An 11002-nucleotide genomic window follows, 5' to 3' on the forward strand; every position below is an offset into this window, starting at 1 on the left:
GCTAAATAAGCTCAACGGTTAAAGCTTGATAATATTTATCTATTTAAATAACTAAATAAATTTGAGCAATGATTTAAATTTTGCATATAATGAAAAAGTTTATTAAAAATAATCCAACATTCATTTTTTTCATATGAATATACATTTTTATTATTTATCAAGTATTTTTTTAAGAGCTTGATAAATATATTCATCAAAATCTTTTTTAAGAGCTTGATAAATATATCATCAAAAATATATATATATATATATATATAATTATTATATAAAGTTAAAGACCAATCTAAAAAATCAATCAATGAGAGTATATATGATCAATGTTCTCTTCTTTGCCAACATTTTCTTCAATTATTGATTTGTTCGTATAGCATTTCTCATTTCTTTAGTATTTATGCTTTGATGAATATAAGCTATTTGTTAAGTTTGATTTATTAAATTCACTCTTGGTTGTCTCTTTTTATAGCAGATCCTACTAATGCAACCGCCAAGATTTAAATGTAAAAGAATTATCAATTGAAATAAATCGAGCAAAAGTAATTGTAAATCATACATCAAAATATTTTTATATTCATTTTTTTAATGCAATTTATAATAGCTATCTCATTTGGGCTCCAATTGAGTCGAATTTAGTGACATTGGATTCCTCTTTTCGAGACATTCAGTTTCACTATAAGTTTACAGAAATCAGAGTTCGGATGGTCCTGAATTTAATTTTCTAAGTTTCCAACTTAATTTTGCCTTGAGATTTGTGCCCGATCAATATAAATTTTTGATGATACATCATTTGCCTCCATATTTTTAGACGTCTAAGCCTGCATAGTTCAAAATCAATAAGTTAGGCTGATTTTAGTGTCGTTGGGTTCGTCTCTTGGAGATGTTCAATTCGACTATAAGTTTGTTAAAATTAGAACTTTAATTTTGTAAGTTTTTTATTCATATTTTTATTCAAGACGGTTTTTTGTGACATATCAGTTGTTATTATGAACAAATATCAATGATTTAGGCATCGTGTGAGATATCATTTTAAATTAGTTTTTTTTTTTAATATAAAATTTTAGGCTAAAAAATCACTTTAAAAAATAATAAGAAAGTTGTCCAAAATAAATCAATGTAATCATTACAGATTTTCAGTTGTTTAAACCTCTATAAAAATATAAAATTTTTGAAAAATTTCACACACCCAGCTATACATACAAGGGCTGAAATTTAAGTCTAATAGCTGTGTGAAAACAAAGTTATCCAAAGTGATTATAACATCACGTTCATTATTTCAAAGCTGTCCAATTCGTTTAAAATAAGTATCATATCACAATCCCAAACTGCTCTGTAAAATTTACTTATTCGTTCATTACCCACCGATGCTTAGCTCGGTTGGTGGGTGTGCTCGGTTGGGAATCCCTCATCCCGAGTTCGATTCCCTCGAGCGGCAGGCGGCCCTTAAGTGGGAGCTCCAAAGCGCCGGCTATGAGTTTGTGGCCTGGGTGGCCCATTAGGTTGGCCGGGGTTTACGGACCACCAAACGCGCTCAACAAAGTCGGGTGTGAAGCGGACCGTTCCTCGTCATCAAAAGAAAAATACTGATTCCATCGTTGCTCGACATAGAAAATAAAAAGCAGCAAGCAGCAAAGGAAGCGAGTAAATTGAGCTATAAAAACATTAGGATGTTTCATGACATTAGGATTTCATGACAATCAATCATCACTTATTAAATTATGAATGCATGGATGCAGCTGTAGCCATAGGAGCTGCTTAGGATTTATTATTCTGTGCGGAGGATGTTCGGATATCAATAAAAATGCGTCACGTCATTTTATTGCTGGGTACCGAGCTCGATACCCTTAGATATTGAGTACTCAATCTTTAACCGGACGATTCTCCTGTGTGATGTCCGTATAAAATAAAAGCTCGCTTGTTCGCCATTAATTCGCAGAGGAAATTGGAGCCTTAATAAAGTGGGTTTTTGACTTCGGTGGCTCCGAAGAGAAATGTTTTTTTTAATAATGGTCCAACAGATTTTAGCGACCCTTCAGAGAAATATCGAAGAGCAAGGTTTTATTTTGAACGGTTTTTTATTATTTTATTTTTCAGATATAATTATAACTTTCCTTTTTATCATTATTTTTTTACTGTTAAAAAAATTTATAAAAAATCTATTTTTTATAAATTTAATATTTATATATCATCAAAAATTTATGTTGATCGGGCACAAATCTTGAGATAGAATTGAATTGAAAGCTTTCAAAATTAAATTTGGGATCATCCAAACTTTGATTTCAGCAAACTTATAGTGGAATTGAACGTCTCGAAAAGACGAACCCAACGAAAATGAAATCAGTCAAATCAAAACCAAAATGAGCCCAAATCAAGGGTCCAAAACATATTTTGAGGGTTCAAAGCATAATTTAGTTTAACAAACAAATTGCAAACCTGACATGCTTATAGTCAAATCGAGTGGCTCGACAGGACAAATCCAATGAGCTCAAGATTGTCGAATTCTGATATCATTAAGACATTCAAATGATTAATAAACGGTCACGATCAAAGAAATCAATATAGACAGTCTATAATCAAATCACTCACATATTGACCTTGATCCTTCTCATATTTACACGACATGCTACTCTAAGAAAATTATTAACAGTCCCACATTATTCACATGAAAGGGAAGGAAAAAGGAGGAAGAGAAGAGAAGAATTTGGGATCCTTCTCGCCGCCGACCATCGATGGACTTTTGCATGTTCGTCGACCACCGCCGGAGTTCTTCTCGACCACCGTCGGACTTCCGCCTATTCGTCGATCACCAACAGACTTCACCCGTTCAGTGACCACCGCTAGAGGTCTTCCCGACCACTGCTACACGTTCTTCTGTTCGTCAACCACAGTCGGACCTCTGCCTGTTCATCGACAACCGCTGGAGTTATTCCCGACTATCGCTAAAGTTTCGCCCATTCGTTGACCATCGCTAGACTTCTACCCGATTCTCCAATCTATTGTAATTCAATCGTCTTCAAGTAAATGGGAGAATTAAGCTTTGTAATTTATTTAAACTTAGTGGAATTTTATCTTTTGGGCTAGGCCCCGTGATTTTTCTCTTTCCGAATTTTTCACGTAAAAATCTTCTGATGTTATTCTCTCTTTCAATTCTGTTGGTATGTCGAATATACATATATTGCTAAGATGTTTTATTCTCTTACTCAACTGCCACTTATATCCTTGCAAGCAACAAATTTTATAATGAGATTATGAGCATTGTGTGGTTTATCATTTATACGTATGAATTTTTGAAATCTAAAAATATAATTTACTCTCATTGTTTAATACTCAATATCATGTTAAATATTTAATATTATTTTTAAATGTCAATAACCATAGCATTTGAATAAACAATAAATGATATGTGAGGACAAAACAATAGTCTAACTTAGCTTAAAAAAATCTAAAAAGTTTTTTCTCATCTGAAATTTGGGTTTTTAAGAGTAACGCAAACACTCTTATTTCACATAACGTACAAACAATTTTTTCTGAAGGCTACAGAACATAAGACAAAATGAAACCATCAGCGGGTCATCACAAGCTAATATTTCAAAAAGAATATTCATTAAGGTTGGCTATTGATATGTGTCATCAAAAAAATTATTTTGATCGGGCTTTAGATAAAATCAAGTTGGAAATTTTTAAAATTAAATCGGAGATCATATGAACTCCGATTTCAGCAAATTTATAGTCGAACACAACGTCTCAAAAATACGAACCCAACGACTCCAAATTCAACTCAATTTGAGCCCAAATGAGTCCAAATCAAAGAGCCGAAGTGCATTTGGAAGGTTCAATCCATAATTTGGATTACCAAATAGTTTCAAAATGTGACATGCTTATAATTGAATCGAGAGGCTTGACGAGATGAATCCATTGAGCCCAAGATTATCAAATTATGATATTATTAAGGCATTCAAATGCTCGGTAAATGGTCCACGATGAAGGGATTCAACATCGACTGTCCATTCAAAACACTCTCAATTTATCCTTGCTCTTCCTTCTATTTACTGGTCATGTCATTCTCAGAAAACTATAAATAAACTCCTTATTATTCATAAAAGGGAAGAGACACAAATAAGAAGAGAAGGAAATGATAAAGAGAAGGAAGAAGAGAAGCTTAAGCTCTCTTGCCACTACACTCCTCCTCGACCACCGCTGAACTTCTACCCGGCAGCTGGCCGACACCAGACTTCTGTCTTTCATCAGACTTTCGTTGAACTTCTTCCTGACGTCAAACATCTGTCCATCTCCGGACTTCCGCCCGTCATCGGACTTCTTCCCGTCACCGAACTTTTGTTGGACTTCTGCCCGACTCCGGACTTCTGTTAATCGTCAGACTTCTGCCCGTTGTCGGACTTTCATCAGACTTTTACCCAACATTGGACTTCCGTCAATCGCCAGACTTCCACCCGGCAATTAACTAATGCCAAATTTCCGCTCTGGATGCCAAACTTCAGCCATGCCACCAACTGACGCTTAACTTTTTTCTCGGCCACCGACTAACATTGGACTTACACTAACTATGGTCTATTTGACTTCCTTCGCTAGACGACGATCTTTCTGTCCACTGTCGCCTATTGACTATGGTCCTTTCGACATTCATCACCAGACAACGATCTTTTTGACCTTCTTCACCAGATAATGGTCTTTCTAACCATCGTCACCCGTTGACTACGGTCCTTCCAACCTCCATCGCCCTTCAGCTATGATCATTTTGACCACCGTCACTCGACTACGATCTTTTCGACCTCTGTCATCCATCGATTATGATCTTTCTGACCAAATGAATGAAAGACCCAGCCGGTAGTGAAGAAAGGAGAAAGAAATTGTAAGAGAAAGGAATTCAATCTATTACTCAAAGTAGTAAATATAGAGATATAGATAGAAGAGTTATACAAGAAAGGGTAACAACTAGGACAGGTATACACCAGTGATTGGTTCTAATAGCCCCCCTCAAATTAATCATTCATGGGTTGAATGGTTAATTTGCTTCGGAGTTGAGAGAACCTGGATGGTGAGAAAGGTTTGGTGAGAATATCTGCTATTTAATCCGTAGAGCTGATGTGAGATATGGTAATTGCTCCAAAGTCAATGTGGTGTCGAATGAAGTGGAATTCGATCTCGATGTGCTTCGTTCTGGAGTGAAAAGTTGGATTGTTTGCCAGAGCGATAGCCGAAGTATTATCACAATAAATGTTTGTTTGATATCTTTACGGAACTTGGAATTCTTCCAGAAGTCGACGGAGCCATAGTACTTCGGATGTAGCAGAAGCCAGGGAGCCATATTCTGCTTCGGTGGAAGATTTGGCGACTGTGGGCTATTTCTTAACAGACTAGTAGATGAGGTTGTAGCCAAGAAAGGTGCAGTACCCGGAGACCGATTTCCTATCTATTTGGTTTGTGGCCCAATCATCATCCATATATGTCTGAAGGTGTCGATTGCTGTGTTGGAGAGGGAGACCATAATGTAACATTCCTTTGATGTATATGAGTAGACGTTTTAGAGTTTGGAAGTTACGAACAGTCGGAGCATGCATATGTTGGCAGATTGAGTTCGTTCTGAACATGATGTCGGGCTGGGTGATGGAGAGATATTGAAGTGAGCCGGCGAGTTTGCGGTAAAGTTGTGGGTTGGTGAATGGTTGATCTGAGGTGTACCTTGATGTGGATGGAGGTGTAATCGGTGTCAGGGCATATTTGCAATCAATGAAACCTGTCGTTTGTAGGAGATTGGATGGGTAATGTTCTTGTGATAAGAATATGCCAGTTTTGGTGTGGAGAGCCTTGATTCCGAGAAATAGGGAGATTTCCCTGAGTTGGAAGTGAGATTGTAACTGTTGTAGCATAGTGTGAATGATGGTTTGATCGTTACATGTAAGTAAGATATCATCGGCATAGATTAAAATATATAATTGTATGTTATGTTGATGATAAATCATAAGAGAGCGATCAAAATGACTAAACCTAAAGCTGAAATGTTTAAGAAAGGAGGCAAGTTTCTGAAACCATAAGTGCGGAGCTTGTTTGAGGTTGTATATGGATTTGTGATATTTGCAGACAAAATTTGGGTGTTGTTGATCAGAGAAGACTGATGGTTGTTTCATGTAGACATCGTTAGGAAGATCACCATGAAGAAAAGCGTTGGAGATGTCGAACTGAGAGATAGGCCATTTGCGAGTCAGAGCGATGATGAGTAGTATACGAATGGTGGCCATTTAGGTGATTGGGCTGAAAGTTTCAGTGTAGTTTATGCCATATTGTTGGTTGAAACCTTGTGGTATGAGACGGGCTTTATAGTGGTCAACCTAACCGTTTGGTAGCTGTTTGATCTTGTAGGTCCACTTACAGCCCATAACCGTTTTATTTAAAAGAGGTGGAACGAGCGACCACGTGCCTTGACGTTGAAGTGCGAGGAAATCTTCTAACATAGCAGTTCTCCAATGTTGATGATTTTGGGCTTGATTGTATGAGATAGGTGTATCAGCAAGTGTGGTGATGGCATATAAGATAAAAATGACTTTTGGTTTAGTAATACCATATTTGAATCTGGTTTGCATTGGATGCGTGCGGGTAAGATTAGGATTTTGAGATTAAGAGAGGGGTTGGTCGGAGAGTTGTGTGGGAGAATTATAAGATGGTTCGGGTTGAGGGATATCTCAGTGAGAGTTATATGATTGAAAAGATGAAGATTGGGTGGTCGGGCTAGGTAAGATAGAGGCAGATATGGGGGTGAGCAAGAGAGGAGAATATTTGGTTCTGTTGTCAGTGTTGTTGGATGGAGAAGTGAAGGATTTGTAAGGGTAGATGTTCTCATAAAAGACCACATGCTGAGAAATATATAGCTTATTAGTATTAAGATAGAGACAATGATATCCCTTATGAAGAGATGAAAGCATAAGCATCCAAATGTGCGAAGATATTCATAATTTGGATGTTTGTTGTGAAGTTTGTGATAGGGGATAGAGAGTTGTATAGATTTTGAAGGCAATCTATTAATTAGATAGTTCTACATAGTTAAAGCTTCGACCAAAAGAATTGTGGTAGATTGGCTGCGTGGAGCAGGGTCCTGGTGAGGTCAAGCAGGTGTCTATATTTTCATTCAGTCATGCCATTTTGTTCGGGGGTATGGGGACAGCTAACTTGGTGAGTTAAGCCATGATTAGAGAGATAGTTTGTGAAGGCGATGCTCATAAATTTGTCGTCGCCATCTGAACAAAAAGTTTGAGGCTTAGCGTTGAACTTGGTTTGAATAAATGAGTGGAGATGTTTGAATTTGTGAAACATTTCATCTTTGGTGTGCATCAGATAAATCCAGGAAAATCTAGTAAAATCATCTACAAAGATAACGTAATATTTAAATCCACTTAGAGAAGACGACGAGGAGGGGCCCCAAACATCCGAATGAAGAAGAGAAAAAGGGGCGGTTGAAACATAACGACTTTTATTAAAAGGTTGTTTGTGACTTTTTGCCACATTACAAGAATTGCAAATAATAGCATAATTGAAATTACATAAGCTAGGAAAGTTCTTGATTAAAGTGGAAAGAATATTGTGATGGTGATGTCCAAGACGTGCATGCCAAAGTTGAGTGGAAGAACTGTTGGACTGGAGAGCTATCGGTGGCTGCTTGGATTGAGTTTGAATTTGATACAAACAGTTATGTAGACGACCACAAAGAAGAGGTCGTTGGTCCTAACGATCCTTAATGATAAACCCAGTGGCATTAAAACAGATGGAGACGTTGTTGTCAGCGGTTAGTTTAGAAATATAAACTAAATTATTAGAAAGAAGAGGAACATGAGAAAGATTGCATAGACGCAACTTACAAGCTAAGTCCGCTAAGGGGAGGATCCCTTGACCAGAATTATGAATCAGAAGGCTAGCTCCATTTGCGATCAAGACAATATCGAAACCTTGATAGGATGACGGTTCACGTATATTGTTGATGTCGGGTGTGAGATGCGAAAACGCAGCTGAATCAAGCTAGAACCCAGCTGGAGGTGTCACGACATTGTTGTGAGACAACATGGTGCGGGAAAGCCACGTAATGGTAGAAGCATACTTAAAGTTGTAGCGGTGCCAGCAGTTCAATGAAATTACTGAATGACAAGAGGGGGGTGAATTCGATGATTAAAAACTTCTTTTAATGAAAAGAAATATCTTTTTATGACTTTATGCGGAAGCGAATTTCATTCACAATAAAAAGATATATAATCAAATTCATCCACGCAATTAACCACAATAAAAATAAATGCAAAACTAAAGTGCAGAAAAATAAAGGAAAGAACACACCAAGATTTTTATAGTGGTTCGGTCAAACCATGACCTACGTCCACTCCCCGGAGGCACCCTCCGAGTATTACACTAAACCTTTAGTGATTCTCCTTTAGCTCCCACAGCTAGGCGGAGAAGCCCTTACACAATCACTTCCACCTTCCCCGGTGCGGCGGAGGAGCCGGGTCCTTTGACACCAATGACATCTTCTTCTTCCCAAAACTTCCTTCAAGACGAACCTTGAATCCGATGGTACTGAGGTGCAAACTTGCCGGAGCAACCGTGTGATCTCCTTCACACTCCCTTGAAACCCCCTCCAAGGATCTTCTCCCTCTCTCAAACTTCACCCTTTCCTCTCTCCCTTTCAAGTCCTCTCTTCAAGTTTTCTCCAAAAGAACAAAGACACAGTGGCTGCCAAAAGACTCTTACAAACAAATGTCCCGGTTTCCTACACCCAAAGCAAATTATGTCAGAAGAAAACTTAGCATTTTTACAATTTTTACCCCCCCTCTTGTCATTACGGGTTGCAACATTCAAGGCTAGATATTTGATTTTGCCACAAATTTGGCAAGTGGGGCGATCCAAAGATGGAGGAGGACAGGGTGAATTGTAGTTAGAATTCGTTCGAGGCTGTTGATTACGATTAGGAGTGGAATGATTGGAATTTCGTTCGTGATTGGTAGATGTGCAATTTGTGTAAAGAACGGTTATGTCGGGATTCGAAGAGGTTGATTTTTATTATTCGTTGTAGAGGTTGATCTCTTCACTACAAAGTAGGGAGTAAATAGTGTCAAGATCAATGGGGCTAAGAAAAGTCCGGATGGCTGATTTGAACTTGCTGTAAGAAGCGAGAAGCCCATTCAAGATGTAAAGAATAATGTCTTCAGAGTCGATCTAGGAGCCGGAAGCAGCAATATTATCGAAGAGATTCTTGATTTGAGCAAGATATTGCTTCATGGACGAATCTATCATTTGAACATTGTGGAGTTCGTGTTTAAGTTGAATTACTCGAGATCAATTTGACGGTTTAAGACGATGTTCAAGAATGGTCTAAACTTCTTGAGTTGTAGATGAAGAAAGGACATAGGGAAGGATGGAAGGAGAGATAGTAAAGAATAAGGTGGAAATAAGGTTTCTATCGGCAAGATTCCAGAGACGATAGGCAGAGCTACTTTGGTCGGTGGGACAGGGAGTGTCTCCGGTTAGATGGCCGAAAAAACCATTTGCGACAAAAAGTTGAAGGAGTTGTAATCGCCAAATAGGGTATGTATCAGAAGACAGTTGTATGGGAACAAGAATTTTAAGGTTAGAGATGAGAAACTTGAGGTTGGCTGGAATTGTGAGACCTGTGGTGGTTTCGGAGAGATTGGAGACGGAAGGAATGGAGGCTGCCGAATCTTATTGATCTGCCATGGCGAGCGAAGCTCTAATACCATGAAAGACCCAGCCGACAGTGAAGAAAGGAGAAAGAAGTTGTAAGAGAAAGGAATTCAGTCTATTACTCAAAGCAGTAATTACAGAGATATAAATAGAAGAGTTATACAAGAAAGGGTAATGGCTAGGACAGGTGTACAACAATGATTGGTTCTAACAATGAACACATCAATAGTGATTCTTCCAATTCCCACCTTGTAATGCACTATATATGATGTATATTTATTATATCAAGCCAAGGCCTTCCCACCAAAGAATGGCCCCATTTGTAATCAACTGCAAATATTAGTGGATTTATTCAAACTGGGTTATGCCCCATGATTTTTTTTCATTTTCGAGAATTTTCTCATAAAAATTTTGATCTCTTATAATTATTGTATCTTATCTTTTTATTTGATTATGTTGGAACTTCGTACAAAGTTAAGATGTAAACTTTATATTTCTCTTCCGCCGCGAATATTCTAGGACGCAACAAATATATATATTTTTATGAACAAATAATATTATTTATTTTTAATGAATCAAATATACATAAATTTGAATTGAGCTGAGCTTGAATCAGAGAACCTAGATGGTGAGAAAGGTTTGGTAGGGATATCTGCTATCTAATCCGTAGAGATGATGTGAGATATGGTAATTGCTTCAAAGTCAATGTGGTGTCGAATGAAGTGGAAGTTGATCTCGATGTGCTTCATTTTGGTGCTACATTAATAGCTTTTAAAAATATTTTATTTAAACTTTTATATTGAAATATATAATAAAAACATATAATTTATAGCATATACTATTCATATTTTGGAATAGTTGAATGATTCTTTTGTTATCAATATAATCAAATATTTATTTCTCGATATAATTGATGATATTCTTCTTTGGTGGAAGATTTGGGGGTCGTGGGCTATTTATTGATAGACTAGGAGATGAGGTTGTAGCCAAGAAAGGTGCAGAACCCGGAGACTAATTTCCTATCTATTTGGTCTACGACCCAATCAGCATCCGTATAAGTCTGAAGGTGTAGATTGTTGTGCTGGAGAGGGAGACCATAATGTAACGTTCCTTTGATGTATATGAGTAGATGTTTTAGAGTTTGGAAGTTGCGAACAGTCGGAGCATGCATATGTTGGCAGACTGTTGCGAACGCGATGTCGGGCCAGGTGATGGGGAGATATGTAATATCAGTTTTTGCTCCAGGTTCGTCCGGGACGAAGTTGGATCGTCCGGGACGATCGGTACAGGTTGTGCAGAAAATCAGTTTTGG

This window comes from Dendrobium catenatum, unplaced genomic scaffold (genome assembly GCF_001605985.2).
Source record: "Dendrobium catenatum unplaced genomic scaffold, ASM160598v2 fragScaff_scaffold_403, whole genome shotgun sequence".
Lineage (NCBI taxonomy): Eukaryota > Viridiplantae > Streptophyta > Magnoliopsida > Asparagales > Orchidaceae > Dendrobium > Dendrobium catenatum.